Source organism: Protopterus annectens, chromosome 8.part0 (assembly GCF_019279795.1).
Source record: "Protopterus annectens isolate FY-2018-M chromosome 8.part0, PAN1.0, whole genome shotgun sequence".
In the NCBI taxonomy this organism is placed as follows: Eukaryota; Metazoa; Chordata; order Ceratodontiformes; family Protopteridae; genus Protopterus; species Protopterus annectens.
Window position 1 is genome coordinate 482,102,184 of NC_056741.1, and position 12,614 is coordinate 482,114,797.

General features: G+C 41.5%; 1 protein-coding gene across 3 annotated transcripts in view; it reads left to right on the forward strand.

Annotated features, from left to right (window-relative positions):
* The window catches only part of GRIPAP1 (GRIP1 associated protein 1), a 2,851,684-nt gene that overhangs the window by 2,518,730 nt on the left and 320,340 nt on the right, over positions 1 to 12,614 (forward strand). The window lies entirely within an intron of this gene.

The following is a 12,614-nucleotide window of genomic DNA, read 5'->3' on the forward strand; positions in this document are numbered from 1 at the left end:
ATATGTTCCCCTTGGGGGAAAAAACTTCAGTTTAATATTTGTATTTGTTAATAATTTTCTGTTCAGGAAAGTTATTTTCAAGCTAGGAGCTTGTGTTTTGATGGACTGTCAAGAGACTGTACTGTACTTTTAAACAGGAACACTCTTTTTTTTTTCTTTTCTTGTCAGTTTAAAAGTTGTTTAAAGTAACTAAAACCCATTTTTCTGTGGATAAATTGTATTTAATTTACTTTGTCGGACTGACAAAGTGTTCTAAAGTGTTTTTACGGTGTTTGTCTATGAAAAAGTGACTTTTAAAGATTTTTGTTTTTACTGACATTTGCTGCTTGCTTTCCCAAGGAAAGAGGCACCAGTTTTTGCTTGACCATGGAATAATCTATCGATCCCAAGGTTGGTCCTTTTTCCAAACAGAAAAAGAAAAAGTTAAGCAAACAGCCTTTGCCTCACAACAGCCTAACAGTTTACCTCAGCCACAGGTGGGTGACTCTGCTGTGGCCATTAGTTGTTTCTCAGACCACTCATCTTTTACCCCAAATCCCTCTGTTGTAGCACCTACAGCTACTATGTACTGGGAGTTATCCATGTTCTCTGTGGCTGTTGGGGTCCCCTCAGTGGGAAAGGTTGAGCAACTCTTGTTGGTCCTGGGAGAGGTAACAGGGACAGCTTTCCTGCTTTGTCATATTGTTGTACCCATCTCTGGGGAAGCTGCTGATGCCATTAATAACACTGTTGATCCCATTTTTTTCCTGTCAGAAACAGAAAACTAAAATATGTATCTACTGCTCCTCAAACTTCCTTATACAGGAGTAGTTTACAGGGTCTGGCTTGGGGTTTAATTTAGGCTATTGATCCTCCTTGTAAAGTAGTTTCTGTTAAAAGAAGAAGGGATACCTCCTTTCCTGAAGAGATTCAAGATTTTTTAATCCTGGCAGGAAGATGGAGGGACAGATGCAGGGTTTTCTCCTCAAATATCTGATTCAGATTCAGAAGAGCTCAGTTTCTGACTTTCCCTGTGGGGTGTTTCTTTCTGTGAGACTATTTCTAGAATGTGCCAATGTTTCAGTGGGAGAAAACTGAGGTTTGTCAGTGCTTAAGAAAATACTATGAGCTGTTACAGAAGAAATATCCAGAACCTGTTAGCTTTGGAGGATGTGTGTGTTACTGCCTGCAGTTTTTCTGACAGTCAGACAACTGCCAATAAAAGGGAGATGGGATGAATAAAGTTCCTAAATCTAAGTTTTTATACACTCTTCCCAAACCTGACCTACCAGCTATAGTATGTCTGCTGCAAGACACTTAGTTACTTCCAATACTTCTATTTCTCATAAGGATGGGACTGGGGGGGGGGGGGGGGGGGTGTATGCCTCTGCATCTTTTGATTTTCAGAATTTTGAATTGTTATGCTATCATGTCAAGGTTTGTCCTGACTAATTATCAAAGTGTGAGGAATGTTATGTCTGCAGTTTCTTCTTATGAGGAAAAATCTGATTTAAATTAAATTTTTTCTATTGTTCAAGTCACGACTCATTGTATACAGTGTGTCTATGACAGTTTATAACCTCTTCAAGGGCTATGGCTATTGGTACTGTCTTGAGGTGGTTTGCGCTGCTGCATTTTCAGAATCTCCTAGATTATGTTAAATAGAAGTTTTAAATTCTTCTTTGAATAGAAATGTGTTTTTGAATGAAAGGGGTAAGCAAATATGGGGAATATCTAAGATTGTTCAGCCCTCCTTTTCCAAAATGTCCAAGGGATTCCCTAACTCCTTATCCAAGTTTAGTAAGAAACAAAATAAACAGTCTTAGTAAATGCAGGTTAACAGACTTTTAAGAAGAAATGGCAATCCAAGAAGAATTCTGGAAACTCCCAAAACCAGGGGCAGTTCAATATGTCAAAAATGACTATTGGAGACTTTGACCCCCCACCCCCACCCCCCACACACACACACGCACACACACAAACACGCAAAGCCCTGGCAGATATTTTTTTCCTTCTAGAAGTCTGAATCTCTACTTTCTCTTTGGCAACAAATAGTTTTAGTGAAATGGGTTCTTAAGATCACTCATCAAGGTTACAGATGACAACTGGGAGGAAGTTTTTCCTTTTGGGGGTAATTCCTTTTCCCCCAGACCACACACTTTTGTTTCTACCTGTCCTTCATCACGTTATTCCAGGGAATGATAGAACCATTTCCCCCTTCACAGGGGGAAAGGGATTTTATTAAAGAACGTTTTAGTGCCAAAGAAAGAAAATGCTTGGAGAACAGTTCTGGATTTTTCTTTCCTAAACCTGTTTACGATAGTGCCCAAATTCAAAATTTCAGTTCACAAACTGCTACCTCTTCTTCCTCATTCAAGTTTCTTGGTAGCACTAGATTTAAAAGATGCTTATCACATTCCTGTTTATCCAGATTACAGGTATTTCTTAGCATTTTGTGTGTCTGGATTACATTATCAGTTCTCTGCCTTACCCTTTGGACTGTCCACTGCACCAAGAATGTTCACGTCTCTAGCTCATTGCAGGCTACAGGGTATCCGCATCTTCCATATTTAGATGACTTAATTATCTTTGTCAACGATTTTTCAGTGTGTCTGGAATCTTTCTCTGGGTGAGAATTCTCCTACACAAGCTGGAATTCCAAGAGACATTCAAAAGACTTTCCTAATTCCTCCTCACTGGATTGTGTTTCTGGAATGTTAACTAGACACAATTCAAAGAGCTTTTCAGAATAAAAAATTGATCTATATCTAGATCTATTTCTAGAATTTTCCAGTCAGACTTTAGTGTTTGTGAGGGAATACCATAGGGTTATGGGTCTCGTGGCTTCTATGATTGTCTTGATACCCCTGGCAAAACTCCACACGAGAAAGATACAGTGGTATCTGAAATCTCCTTTGTTATAATTCCATTATACTCTGCCCTCATCAGACCAATAACTGAGTATAATTCTCCCTTTTACATGTATCTCATGAGACACCTGCAACAATTGGAGAGACCACGGAGGTTTCTCACCAAGAAATTACAGGGTACATAAAACAAGCCTTATGCGGAAAGACTGAAAGCCCTGTCACTGTATTCAGTCTCCTACAGGTTGCTAAATGATGACCTGTGCCTGGCTTACAAGGCAGTCTCTGACCCTTCCCTGATGGAAATGCTACACATTTGTAAATCAAACTGCACGCGTGTCACTCAGTCCAGGGTTCTTTACCTAGCGTTTGACTTGAACAGGTCTTGCTGGAGAGATAGGTACATCTCCCAGAGACTGCCACTTCTCTGGAACAAGCTTCCAATTCATGTGAAACAGAGTTCCTCCCTGATCCTCTTCAAACGCAACCTAGATAAATGGATGGGTGACCTCAAATTCACTCCTGAAGTGGTGCCCATGTCCCTCCTGGATAGAGGAAGTCTGTATTAACTACCATAGATCCTTACCTCTGTGAACTTCACTCACCTAACCACCAACAACGGGGGCAACTCTGGATAAATATGGCTAGGTTTGTAAGGGCTCTAGGGCCATTAGACTAGTAACTTACTATGAACCTATGAACACACCTTGTCTTTTCAGATCTCAGTGCTGAGTTTTTTTCATAGGTTCATACTAGGCTATCTGCCCTAGGGCATTTATAAGCCTAGCCAGAGTGTGTATGGCTTCCGCCACCCATTTTAAATTAATTTTGCTATGCCCTTTTTCGAGGTTAGTATACTGTGCCTCTGTCTAACAGTGACACAGAAGTGATACCCGGGGTAAACCTACGATCTCCCATCCACTCATCAAGATTCCTCTTGAAGAGAGTCAATGAGGGAATCTGCCTAACCTGGACTGGGATTTTATTCCAGAGTGAAGGGAGCCTCTGGGTTATGAATCTGTCCCTCCAGCATGTCCTATTTATTGCAGTGCTGAGGTTTAAGTCCCTCGAGCGAGTAGCTCGATGGGATTTGGATTTTCTGAGGTGCAGCATGTCCATTAATTCCGGGTTGGACATGGCTTTATACGTCAGGCACAGATCGCCTCTGAGCAGGCGGTATGCCACTGAGTAGAGCTGGAGTTTCTTTAACCGGGCAGCATACGGCATCTGTTTGAGCCCCTTGATCCTCTTGGTGAGGTACTTTTGGGGTCTTTCCAGTTGCTGCAGGTGTCTGGTAAGGTACATCCCAAAGGGGCATTGTACTCAAGTATGGGCCTGATGAGGGATGAGTAAAGAGGCACAATGACCTCCCTGATCTAGATGTGAATCCCTTCATGATTAGGTGGGCTATATAAAATGTTTTTCTAACCACTTTGGCCACGTGGTTGTTAAATGAGAGATTGCTATCAACTTGGGTCCCCAGGTCCCTAATTACTTCTTCTGTACTTAATGGATTACCACCTATGTGATAATTTCTGGGCACTTTGTTTTTGCCAAAGGGGATGACTATACACTTTTTGGCATTTAGCTTGAGGCCATGGCTCTGGCACCAGTTGTCTGTTTCTATGAGGCCCTTTTGGTGGATGCTTGTGTCGGCTGGAGAGTCTATTATGGCGCCCAGTTTGCAGTCATCTGCGAACTTGGTCAGCCACAGTCCTTCCATGTTGGCCTGTACCTCCGAGAAATATATACCGAACAAGAGAGGTCCCAAGACTGAGCCTTGTGGGACGCCACTTGTAACTGGTTTGGAGTCTGACATGGCTCCAGCTATTCTAACCATGTGGGTTCTGTCCTTGAGCCAGTTTGCAACCAATCTAGTGACATAGGGGTTTATATTTAAGCTGGTGAGCTTATCTATAATGCCCGAGTGGGGTATTGTATCGAAGGCTTTTGTGAGGTCCAGGTAGGCTGTGTGGACCACCTTCCCCTTGTCATTGGCCTTGTTGACTGTTTCAAAGAAATCGACCAGATTTAAGAGGCAGGATCTGCCCTTAACAAAGCCGAACTGGGTAGGATCCAGTGTCTGTAGGTCCCCAATATCTTTATTTATAAGATCCATGATGATCCTTTCCATAGCTTTGCAGACTAAGCTAGTGAGACTTATGGGGCGATAGTTTCCAGGATCCGTTGAGGCACCACCTTTGTGGAGAGGGACCACTGTTGCTGTACGCCACTCTTTGGGTACATATCCTGTAGTAAGGCTGAGATTGAACAGTAGTTTTAGGTTTGGGTTTAGCTCTTCTTGGAGTTCATGTAGGACGCAGCCCAGGACACCATCTGGTCCCATTGATGCTGTGTTTCTTTCTTTGGAGAGGGCAGCTCTTACCTGAGCATCTGAGATGTCAGGGGGGCAGCACTCTGCTGGGACAGATATTAGCCCTTTTGGTGGGGGGGGGGGGTTTGTGCTGAACCTGTCAGCTAGGATGTTGGCAATGTCTGTGGGTTCGGTGTATTTTTTGTCATTTTGGACTAATTCTGAGCATATCTGGGAATTCCCACCCAGGTTCCTAACATAACTAAAGAAAGCCTTGTGATTATCCTTAGTGTCTTGTGCAATTTTTCTCTCAAAGCTGGCCTTAGACGATTTTATGAGTGCCCGTAGGATTTTGCTAATACTGATCAGAGATGCCTTCCCTTTTTGGGATTTTGCTCTGTCATGTAGTAGCTTCCTCCTTCTATTGTATAGTTTGTTTATGGCTGGGGTCCACCAGACAGGACGTCTGCCTTTGGAGGATTGGGTCTTGGTTTTATTTGGGATTGCATGATCCATGCATTCCTGAAGGTGTTCATAGAATGCGTTTATAAAGGATTTTGTGGTCTGGGCCATATTATCCACAGGCCCGGGGGCTTTGAAGGATTCCACCTCGGTTTTGAGGAGTGTGAAATTTGCTTTAGAGAAGTTTTTCACTGTGGTTTTCTGGGCAGGGGGTGGGGTCGGGATGTGAATATCCAGTGAGATTAGTTTATGGTCTGATCTTACCAGTGAGGGATACACTTCTGGTCTGGAGCATAGAGTCCCCAAGTTGGTGATGATCAGGTCCAGTATGTTTTCACCTCTTGTGGGAGTGGTAACAAGTTGTTCCATAGCATTTCAGAAAAAGAGATCACTTGATGGAAACAAGAGATATCCCAAAATCCAGTTCTTCCATTTTCCCTCCTTGTTCCAGTCAGTCAGTCACCAGATGCCTCAGACTTTGCTTGGGGAGCAGTTTCAGGAGGGATAAAAATGCATGGTGCCTGGGTCTCCAAGGACAGATGAAAGCACATAAATGTAAAAGAGATGCTTTAATCAAGGCACTCAACTTTCTGAATCAGCTTTCGTCCACTTGACCTCTTGAAGTTGTTAGACAATACCACAGTCATGTGGTACATCAACAAGCTAGGGGGAAGCAGGTTTTACCTCCTATGCAGACTAGCCATGCTAGCTTGGGATATAGCTTTACTGCACAGTCTCACTCTACAGGCATCCTACATCCTGTCGGATCAAAATTATGTCCTGCATTTTACATTGGTCAGACTTCAAGACCCTTAAAATTCAGAATATCTGAACATCTCAGTGATATCAAAAATAAGAGAGAAACCAATGCTCTTTACAAACATTCATTAATACACAGTAATGCATGTTTTAGTTTCACCATTATAGATAAAATAAGCAGACCCAGAAACAATAAATTAGGTTGGCATGAATTACTGAATTCCATGGAGAAAAAATGGATTATTAAACTTGGTGGTCTCTTTAAGCCAGGTCTAAATGAGCATTTGTAATTAATCACATGATCCATTCAACAATTTATAAAATGGTTCTTTTTTATGAATTGTTTACACTGATGAAGGCTCTGTATTAAATCAGCCGAAACCGGTCTGTCACAAGAACCAATATACTTTTATTAAAGTATTCTATGTTATAATCAGGTGCCTTTTATGCTGGTCCTCGTTTTTGTTTGGATTTCTGTTTCTCCTGGGACCCTGCAGCTGCCGTACTCACAGAGGTTGCAACACTTTTGCTTTTGCAGGGACACAAATGCTTGTGTCAGGGTTAGGCCAAAATGTTCGCTCTGCGTGGATGCCAGCAGGTGAGAGCACAAAGTTCCCTCTTGGCTACCTGATTGACATCCCCCCTCAGAAAGGGTAGTGTCTGACCAAGGGGAGGTTGGCGGTCAGCAAGAAAGGGGCAAAAACAATACAAAAAAGCATAACTGATGTCTGATAGCGGAATAATGTCCTTTCTGTGTGGTCTAAGTTACAGTGCTCCTTTTAGAAATTGTTTCTGTGGGAGCTGAGAATGCAACACGGGATTCAGAGTCAAGCTGAAATTGCAGAAACCTGAACCCTCACAAATATGCAGGACAGGCCTGTTTTGCAAAGGACTGAAAAATAATTCAACAGCAGTAACACTTAGGCTGTATTCAAATCCTGGCTCCTGGATGTACAGCAAAGAGAGAATCTTTTCCATTTTGCTGGGTATGTTTTCCTAGCCTTCCTCATAATATTTAGCATACCTGCGGAAAACATGTGCCTAGAAATGATGAGTCCTAGAACGTCCAAGCTGTCAGTCTCGGGGTAGTCAGGTTGGGGTGCATTAGGGACCTTTTGTCTAGGTCATAAAATGTCCACATTACTGGAGCAGTATTCTTGGTTTTGTCTCTGCTAGATTTAGCAAGAGGGAGAACCATTGTTGTTTGTGCCAAAAGGGGGGGGGGCTATCAAATGACTTCTGGGATCTCTTCCTTAATCTTCTGTTGGGGATCGGGGTAAAGAAGGGAAAGTATACTGAGATAGACCCATCCAATTCATGAACATATCTTTTCAACAGGCTGCTGGAGCTGGATTTCTACAGTGCAGCTTTTCCAGTTGCCTGTTTCCTGGGGAAGCAAACAGGCCTTCTTCTGCCTCACTCCACTTGCTGGTAAGATAAAGAAAGATTTTCCTGTTTAGCCTACCTAGGATTTTCTCAGCTTGTCTGTCAAAACATTCTCTTGTGATGGAATGTAGCCTGCTTTGAATGTAAGGCCTGGGCAATCTACCAAACCTGCATTGCTAGTCTACATAGGATGTAGTTATGGGCTGCCCACTTACTTGTTGATGTGTCACATGACTGTGGTATTCATAGTTTCAAAGATATATACTAGTCTACCAACCACCAGGGCCTTTGCAAGCATAGCTGTGCTTGCCAACCAGTTGTATCCCTTTGTATCATGGATATTTATTAGGAAAAGGTATGTTAGTTAAGAAGTTTATAGAGGTTATGAGGGGTATGTTAGTTTGGGCATTACTGTCTGCCTCTGTCTGTCAGAGACATGAGGACCAGACCTTGGTTGAATTTCTGAATTCCCATCCAATGGTCAAGATTATGTTTAAATAGGGTTAGGGATGGACTTTACTTCACATGGATGGGGAGCCTGTTCCAGAGCATGTGGATCCTCTGAGACACATACCTGTATTGCTAACGTATCTTATTTATGCTAGAAGCAAAATTTAATTCTCTGAATCTAGTGATCCTGAAGCTGTTCATTTTATGGATGTGCAAAAGGTCCATCAGCGCTGGATCCGAGGATGCCTTCTATGCCAGAAATAGATCTGCTCTCAGTAACCTGTAAGAGACAGAGTATAGAGATAGGGCTTTAAGGTGATCGATAGAGGACAATGAGTTTATATCCTGAATTCTCCTGGTAAGAACCCTTTGTGGGTATTCCAACTGTTGCATATGTCATCAGGTTCCGGTCGAAGGGGGTATTTTACTGAATGATGGGTCCAATAAGGGCCAAATACAGTGACAGTATGACTTCCTTGGACCTAGATGCCATGCCCTTATTTATAAGTTAGGTGACATGCAATGATTTTCATAGTTCTCTGACTACCAGGTCAACTTTTAGGGGTGTCTTATCAATGGAGTAATTAGCCTCGGTGGCAGTTTTCTCAAAATGTACTATAATGCATTTCTTGGCATTACTTGGAAGTTTTATTCTGAGACTTTGGCAGCAGTCACTTGTCTGTGTTAGACCCTCTTGTAAGATGTTTGTTATGATAACTCTCTTAGTGGAGGTGGTTATCGCCAGTCTTGACTTCCTGGGTCCTGTCTGTGAGCCAGATGGCAATCCAACATGTTATGTAGAGGCTTATGCCCAGTTTTGTAAGTTTGTCAACTATACCTGAGTGGGGCAATGTATGGAATGCCTTAGCCAGGTCCATGTAGGTAGTATGGTGCATTTTCCCCTCATCCATTGCCTTGATGACCTTCTCAAAGAAGTCCATCACACTTAGTAGACATGGCCTTCCCTTGACAAAGCCAAACTAGGTTGAGTCTAGTGTCTGAAAGTTGCCTGTGTTTGTTGATCATTTCCATGGCTTTGCATATTAGACTGATCAGACTAATAGGTCTGGGGTCGGTTGATGCTCCACCCCTGTGAGGTGGGATAAACATTGCAGTCCTCCAATCTCATGGTATAAAGCCTGTTTGAAGCTATTTGAAAGGTGACTCAAGTGGTCCTGATAGGTCATGTTTCGAGCAATTTAGAAGACATCCTGGGATATTGTTGGGGACAATTGAGGCTGTGTTTTGGCCTTAGTGAGCACTGCTAGGACCTGCTCCCTGTCAATAATTGGAGGGATTATGCTAGTAGGCATTTCATAGGAGGAGGTGGAGGCAGTGGGAGAAATTTGAGCTAAATTTGTCAACTAGCAAATTCTTTGTCGCTCTGTACCAGTTCGGTACACTAATGTGCGGTGTCCTTGAGATTTCGAACATAGCTGTTGAAGACCTTGTGGCTGTCTTTAGCCTGTGAGGGTATTTTGACCATGTAATTGGCCTTGTTAGACTTAATTAGTCCTCGTAGTTTCCTGTTTAATTCAGTTAGAGAACTCCTGTCATTATGGGACTTCCTTTTCCTGATTTTAGCCATGACTTTTTTCTTTTGTTATACACCCTATTAAGGTTTGGATTCCATCAATGTGGTTTGTTTTGGGCTTACTTTTAGTAGGTACAGCAGCCTGTACACAGCCATTTACGTAGTTGTACAGGATCTCTTTGAAAAATTCCGCATAGATTACTGTGAACTCTGTTGGAGGGGCATTGAATTTTGACAGACTTATTACTTGATGTAGTTTGCTTTGGAATAGTTCCTAACTGTTACAGGGTTTGCTGGGGTTACCAAACTTATTTTTATTTTGAAGGACACAGCTTTGTGATCTGACCTCACAAGTGAGGACACTTGGAGTGTGCAGCGTTCTCCCATAATGTTAAGTACCAGGTGCACTATGTTAGTGTGCGCACCCACAAGAGAAACTATCTGGTTAAGGGGATTTATATTAAAGTCTAGGAATTATTGCAATTGTGAGTATGAGGCTTTGTTATGTTTCCCAGTGTAACGAGGGGTAGTTAAAGTCTCCCATAAATAGGGTGCTTGGTTTAATGGTGAGTGTCTCCAGTAGGTCTAGTTGCAAAGATGTAGGATTCTAGGAACATAGAGGGTGACCTATAGCTTGCTAGGATATGGTGTAGAACTTTGTCTATGGTGATTTGCACCTGAATAAATTCCAGGGCATCATCCTGTTTAACCAGCATAGAGTTATGTTTCTTGCTAATATAGCTTGAGACTCTTCCACCTTTTGACACTGTCTGTGCAGCTGATGGTCTAAATGTGTGGAAGACGCTGAAGCCTTGCACTGCCAGAATACTTTCTGCAGATTTAAACCATGTCTCAGTAATGGTACAGATGTCTGTGTTGTCCAGAGTAAGGAGAGTTTGTAGGATGTAGAGTTTGTTGTTTATGCTTCTTGTATTGATCAGTAACACCTTTAGGTTTCTTTGGGCTTTATTTGCTATGTCGGTAGGTTTGTGAATTTGTCATTGCCTAAAAAGGGCTTTAAGGGGTGGATAAAGTTTTAGCCAATATTCTGAAGCCTAGAGGAGACAGGTAGAGACCATCCTTTGCAAACCGATGTAGTTTGTTAACCAGGTCCTCCCATTCTGACAAATATTGAATCCTCCTGGAAAAATACCAGAAACTAAGCTAATTATTGAAACCAGTCATCTTTTGTTCACACTGTGACATTATCCTTGGTGAAGTTAAAATGCTGCTCAATGCAAGGCACATACCTGCCTGAGATGCATTCAGAGAGATTAATTTCTTTCTTCATATAGTGTAGAGAAGTATGTCTCAGGTCATTAATGCCGACATGGACTATGATGGAAACATATTGGTACCTGTAGTTTAATGACTTCAGTGTGCATAACTTGGTGGATCCAGGCTCCAGATAATTTATTTATTGACCATTGATTACTGGGGAAATCATACTGGGTAGGAGCCCATTTTCAGTGGAGGCCCGGAGAGAAAATCTGCAAAGTATTACAAAAGATTTTAAGAATAAAATAATAATTTTACAGTCTTTAAAAATAATGCAAAAAACAAATGCAGTTTAAGTAATTATACCAAATTAAACATAATATGAAAACATTGGTTACAAATAGATACAAGTTATATGATAATGATTTAATAGTTTATAGAGAAAGTAATAGTAAATTACTATAATGCAAACGGGAATTGCAATACAAAGTGAGAGAAAAACTGGCCTGTGTTATATTTAAGGAGAAGGCCAGGGGAGAGAATTTGGTAGAAGTAAGGAAGCGAGCATATAAGGTATAGTAAGAAGGTGTAATGTATGAATAGGTATTTCCCCACATTTAGGGATATAATTTAGCCTGGTGTTGAGCAAGAACAGAGTCAGCTTTTAACTACTAGGTCTTTCAGAATGGTTTTGAATGACGGGAGGGGGTATTGACCTGATAATAGAGATAGGGATTTCCAGGCCTTGTCAACATGGTATGAGTACAGACAATGCACAGCAGATTTAATAGGTTTGTGGACAAAGAGTAGTTTTTGGTCATTGGATTGTAATGACTGACAAGGAGCATAGCTGTGTAGAATACTGTTTAATGCTGAACAAGTAGATGGATTCTGGATAGTTTTACAGGTGGTAAGAAGCTGTGTATATGTTAGCTAATGGGATAGCTGTAACCAATATAGGCTTTTTAGTGCTATGTAGTGGTGGGTTCTAAAAAAATTTAGCAACTTTTTTATGGCATTGCTCAAATCTTGATTTTTGTGATGCCTGAAGGTTAGTAAGAATGGGACCAACATAAAGAAGGCTGGGAGGAGATAAATAGTGGCCAGTGTAACTTTAGTTGTGTTGGTGAGAGAGTTTTTGGCTCTATAAAATATCCCTAATTTTTGATGTGTTTTTCTTATGTAATTTTGTATATGTAGGTTGAATTTAAGATTATCATCCACTATTATCCCTAACAGTTTGCTATGAGAAGTGACTTCAGTGTTTGTGTTGTCAAGATAGACGACTTTAAATTTTGTTTTTTAATGGGAGAGGGGTTTGGGGGGGGGTAGTAGTATTTATTTTTAGGATTGAGCATGACTTGCAAGTTACAAAGCCATGTTTCATTTGCTGTTAAACCTTCCTGAGTATTTTTTACAGGTGTGCCACATTGTCATATGTGCAAATGAGTGTGGAGTCATCTGCATACTATATGAGGTAGGCTTGTTGTGTGGATGTGTGGAGGGTGTTAGTGAGAATATTAGAGGAAGAGATCAAGAATGGAGCCTAGTAGTACACAAGTAGTGACTGAGAGGTATGGAGAGAGGGTGGAGTGCCATTTTACTGACTGATACCTATTGGATAGGTAGCTTTTGTACCATAGAA